The sequence below is a fragment of the Hordeum vulgare genome, chromosome 6H (genome assembly GCF_904849725.1).
Source record: "Hordeum vulgare subsp. vulgare chromosome 6H, MorexV3_pseudomolecules_assembly, whole genome shotgun sequence".
NCBI classification, from domain to species: Eukaryota; Viridiplantae; Streptophyta; class Magnoliopsida; order Poales; family Poaceae; genus Hordeum; species Hordeum vulgare.
In genome coordinates this window covers 367,111,825-367,117,339 of record NC_058523.1, presented here as the reverse complement: position 1 = coordinate 367,117,339, position 5,515 = coordinate 367,111,825, and positions in this window count along the sequence as shown.

The window sequence follows — 5,515 nt, the reverse complement described above, 5'->3', positions numbered from 1 at the left end:
GTGACCCATGGTGAGTCAGTCGGAACCTTCCTTGAAATCTTTAAGTCTTTCATGTCGTGTCCTTGGGTAGGACAAGTAGGTCAGGCATACGACCCTACCATAGGTACATATCGCTATCAATGATCATCTTGCCTGTGATCCCGCTTGGAAGAAGAATGGACCCGTGAAGCAGATGAATCGACGTAGTCGAACGGATCCTCACATTCCGACACACTTGCGGAACTCTATCGAGAAGAAGCAAACCAAAAAAAGAATCAACACACAATAACACCACAACAAATGCACGATATGATGCACAACACATATGATGCATGAACAGTTTAATTATGCAAGGCATGGCATGGTAATTCACAACAATCAAACACTACACATTAAGTGAACCTCAATATGCAACGAGTTGCATATTGACGAAACTCCACATACGAATTATTAAGTTCGCTCCCGTTTAGGTACACAGCAATATTAAATGTTGTTTAAACATGGCAAGAGGTGAAGCACAAATAAACTACATGTCTAGGCATTTTAAATGAGGCTGGAAACGATATATAGCATTTCCGAAATGACCCCACACGTTAACTTCGAAATCTTCCTAGATCTGTCTTAAACACTTTTTAAGTTTGTTAAATGGCAAAATAAAGTGGAGCACGTGAAAGTACACGTCATTCTAGTCGGTTTACACATACAGCTCATCTCCAACGGATTTACGGTCTAAAAGATGCAAGCAACACAAGATATTATGCCATCAATGCAACATGCATGCAAATGACAGTCATGACACGTTCCGGTTCCGATAAATCGATGAGATACCGGTGCGAACGAATTGGGAGCGTGTCATGTCAAAGAATGATGGGGTGATCCCGGTTATCGGGTTTCCATGTGTCGGAGGCATGAATATGGGGTACCTGCAACTAACATGGCATCTACCAAACGAAGAACATCGCATCTCATACAACAATGCATTCGGTCCACGAGTGATCGTCTCGGTGGTTATACCCTTGAAGCGTGCATCTCGAAGCGGATCGAGTCGTTGCGGTGTAGATGTACATGGATCGTTGCAGACGTCGTGGAAGTAGTGGTACATAGGTCATCGTACAGTTGTCGAAGAGGATCTTGGCGAATCCAGAGCCACATGCGGTGGAGGCAGTGAAGGCTGGTGGAGGCTTGAGGAGGCCGCTAGGCTGCGGGCGGTGCTGGGCCAGGCACGAGAGCTGCAGCTGGGCCGGCTGGCAGTTCTGTGGCCCACGTGGCCCAGGACGCGGGGCGTTGGTTGCTGGAGCCCACTTGGCATTGGCTCGTGGAGGAGGGGCCAACGCGCATGCGATGTGTTATGCTCCACCTCCTCTCGAACAGGGGTAGCAACAAGAGACGGCGCGCTAACGACGGGGCATCGGGGATGGTCGAACGACAAAGGGAACGACCGGAACTGGGGAGCGGATGGCGATGGGAGGTGGACCAAGTACGTGATAGCTCGGTCAACGGGGTCGCCCTCCCTGCCCGTACACGAGGAGGCAGGGGTGATGCCGACTGCGTGGGTGGGACCGATGGTGAGACGAGAAGGTGGTGAGGCGGCCTGCGGCTTCGGCGGATCTAAAGGCGGGGTCGAGGTCGGGGAACAACATCTTCGTGTAGGGGCGAGCTACGCAGAACGGGCGCGAGGTGACGAGCTCCTTGGCTTGGCGGAGAAGCTTCGACGGGGGTTCATTGCACGGCTGGAGAAGCTCCTTGGACGTCGACAGGAAGATCCGGTGGTGGGGCACCGGATCCGGCGACGGACAACACGGCAACAGCGAGGAGACGGGGCTGTTGCAGGTGCTCACACACGGGTGGTCGGGGAGCTCAAGCACAACTGCATGAGTCGTTGCTCTTGTGTCGCATGGACGGGGCGCCTTCGGGCGGCCAGACACGTCCAGGGTTGTGGGAGGATCAAGGGCTTGGGTAGGCTCACTGAGGAAAACGAGGGAATCAGGAGGTGGAGCCGGTTGGGTGGATGGGGATTTCAAGGAGGAAGGTGGTGGCGGCGGCTGAGGGGTTGGACAGGGGTCCTCGATTCTAAGGTTAGATTAGGGGTGATCTATATATAGCGAAATATATTAGGGTTAGGACCCTCCGATTAAATCGGATGATCGGAAATAGCTAGGTTAGGGAGTCCAGTAGACAAACAGATGACGGTTTGCGGTAAAACGGGGTTGATCCGGATCCAACGGTCACGACCGCCCGGTTCGGGTTCGGGGAAGTTCCGGACTAGGTTGCGGGCAGGTCGGTGCATTGTGCAGAGGGCCTAGGCGGGGATGAGAGGGAAAACGGGCAACCCGGCGACAAAGTTTAAAATAATGAAACGTCCAACAATTGACCAGCTATAGTGTCGCTATATAATTAACGGTTCGGGTATCAAACGAACTCCGATTATGACAAATTGACACGCGGCCCACCTACGCTATATTAAGACCGCACGCCAATTTTTAACACAATCCAAGAAAGTTTCATACACACTTTTAGAAACAAAATTTTCATGATGTCGCGAGCTCGTGCGTGTGTGGTTGGTCTCGAAACGGTCAACGACGAAAACAGAGAGAACTAGCAACTAATAAAGGATGCAAATTTTGAAAACTGACGGCAACAGAGTGCCGATACAATGCGGATGATGCGCGTGATGCGATGATGAATGCGACAACCAAACGAATCACACTACGAGAACAGAATAAAAGGGGAATGTGACAGCCCGAGACCGACGCCCCATAAGATTCCCCCTTTATTTTGTTTCTGTCATGTGCTTATCTTTATTTGTCGCATCATCATCGCATCATGCGCATCATCTGCATTGCATCGGCACCACATTGCCGCCAGTTTCCAAAACTTGCATCCGTTAGCAGTTGCCGGTTCTCGTCGTTGTTCGTTCTAAGCCTGACCGCACACACATGCGCCCGCGGCATCGTCGAAACCCTGTTTTGAAATAGTGTGTGTAAAACTTTCTCTGATCAGGGTGAAACTTGGCATGCGGTCGTGATTAGTTATAGCTAAGCCGCCTGTCGAATTTCGTCGGGATCGGAGACTGTCTGGTACCCGAACAGTCGACCGTAGCGGCACCGTATTCCGTCTACCGTCGGACAGTTGTCGGTGTTTTAAAAATCGTTGTCGCGCCGCCCGTTTTCCCTCTCGTCTCCGGTAAACTACCCTACACGGACACGTAACCGTTCCCGCGTTCGGAATTATCCGAATCTGAGTGCACGGTTGGATCCGGAACGAAATTCCGGCTAACCAAGCCCCCCCATTTGTCCATATTTAGACCCCCTCTTAATTTAGACAGCATCTCTCCATCTCTCCTCGAAATCCGCACCAAACCCTAGCCTGCCCTCTCTCTCTCCTCCCACGAGCGCGTCGGGCCCGCCCGAGCCCATCCGAGGCCCGCCAAGCTCAGATCCGCCGCCGCCGTTCGCGAGCGTCTCCCGCAGCTACCCGAGGTTGGCTCCCCCAAGCTCGAGGAGCAGAAGTGGTTGCCCTAGCCGGATGCACCCCAAGCGTTGCGCCTCATGCCGCCACCGGCGAGCCACCGCTTCCCGCCGGCCGGAGCGCCGCCCCTCAGTCCCTCGCGTTGCAGCCGCCCCGCGCCTTGCCTGCCCTTGCCCGCCGCCGGTGACCTCGAGGAGGTTGCATGACCGCCGAAGCTTGACGCCGCCGCCGGGAAGGGGTTCCCGTGCCTGGATCCCTCCTTCCCCGCTGGTGCTTCGCCTCCTCGCCGTGTCGCGCCCCGCCGCCCTGCTGCCTCCCGCCGGCCTCACGCCGCCGTGCCCCGCCGCCAGCTTCTCTCGGTCCCGATCGGGATCGGGACGAGGCCAGCCCGAGCGCTCCGTCGACCAGGTGGGCCATCGCCCCGCTTCGGCCCAGGTCCCGCGCCAGCACCGATGGCCTGCCTCCTCTCGAGGAGCCCCTCGGCCCACTGCCTCCTCAAGGCCTGCTAGGTGAGATCCCCCAGCCCCTTTATATTACGCATAGGCGCCTCTTAGTTATTTTACGCCTCAGTTTCGGCCCAGTAGCTATTATAGGATTTAATTTTCGGTTTAGATAATTTCAGGATTTAGCTAAATATTAGAATGCCCGTATCTTTTAATCCGTAAGTCGGATCACGACGTGTAGCATATGGATTTGGTGTAGTTTTGCGCGTCGAATCCGATTTCACAACTTGCATATTTGTTTGACGTAGTTTGTCGTGCCATATACCTAGGTTTATGTGATGTCTAGATAGGATAGACGCCCGTATTTATTTTTCGCGCAAGACCGTATAGCCCGAATGCCGTATTAGAAATGCCCATGTTTTAGGAACCCTCTTGCTATGTATTTTAGCGCGGTGATTGGTATTGTTGCGCGTAGGGTTTGCCGTTAGTTTATTTTTCCGTGTATAGGTTATTGTCTCGCATTTACGTGTGGCGTTATTTTTGTGTTGCAACCCCACATATTTTATAGGTTTTCGGGGTAGAAAATCCATGGGATTTTTCTGTGCAATTAGTTTTAGCTTTTGAGCAAGTTAGTTCGCGCGATATTTTGCCATGTTGCCCTCTTGTCTATTTCGTAGGATTTATTCCGTGCTTCGTTTGATTAAGTAGTCAACTAGGGAGTTGTTCTTGGATGTTTACTCTAGCCCCTGGTATTTTTGGTTGCAATAGAAATGCATGTTTAGGTGTGGTTTGCTTGCTCTCAAGTTGCTAGAAATAGTGCTGATTTGGAGGTGCTGAAATATTTCTATGTTTGAATCTGTTATATTTTGTTGTTGTCTTGTCTTGCTTGTATCTTCTGATCTGTAGCTCTCTTGAGGTTGGTGCAATGGAGTTAGTTGTAGCCCTTGTGATTCTCTAGCATGCTGTGATTTTTCATGCCATTTGGAGTCATGTAGCTTATGGTTTTTCTGTTGTCAATATGCCTTCAGATCGAAAACTACAGCTTCATACACTGCTATTTTCACTAAGTCTGAAATAGTGTGTGAGATGCCATTTTGTGTCTTCTTTCCCAAGTGTTCCATGATGCCATGCTAGTTATTGTTAGTTGTTTGTAGTAGTGATTCTTTCCCTCTTTAGTGTCATGCCTTGCTTGAGTTTATCGGAGTTGTGTAGCCCGTAGTTGTGGGGCGTAGAAAATGCTATGTGGCTGATTTTGGCAGATTGTAGAGATTTCCTGTTTTGCTCGTAGTTGTTGAACCGTAGCTCCGATTTGATCGTGTCCTACATGAAACTTGCTTAGAATCTCGTGTAGTTTCATTTTCTCTTGCTGGTTGTATGTTTTGAAGTGCTCGTGACCGCCGTTGCATACATATTGCATTCATGCCATCATATCTTGTGGTGTGCGTATCTTTTGAACCGTAGCTCCGTTGGAGATGTTCCCTATGTGTAAATTGCTTGTCACGGCGCGTAGAATCACGTGAACCTATTTGTTTAGCTGTTTAACAACTAATTAAATGTGTTAGTTCAGAGCTGGTCAGAATGGTAAATTAACACGTGAGGTCATCTCGGAGATGCTATATGTCATT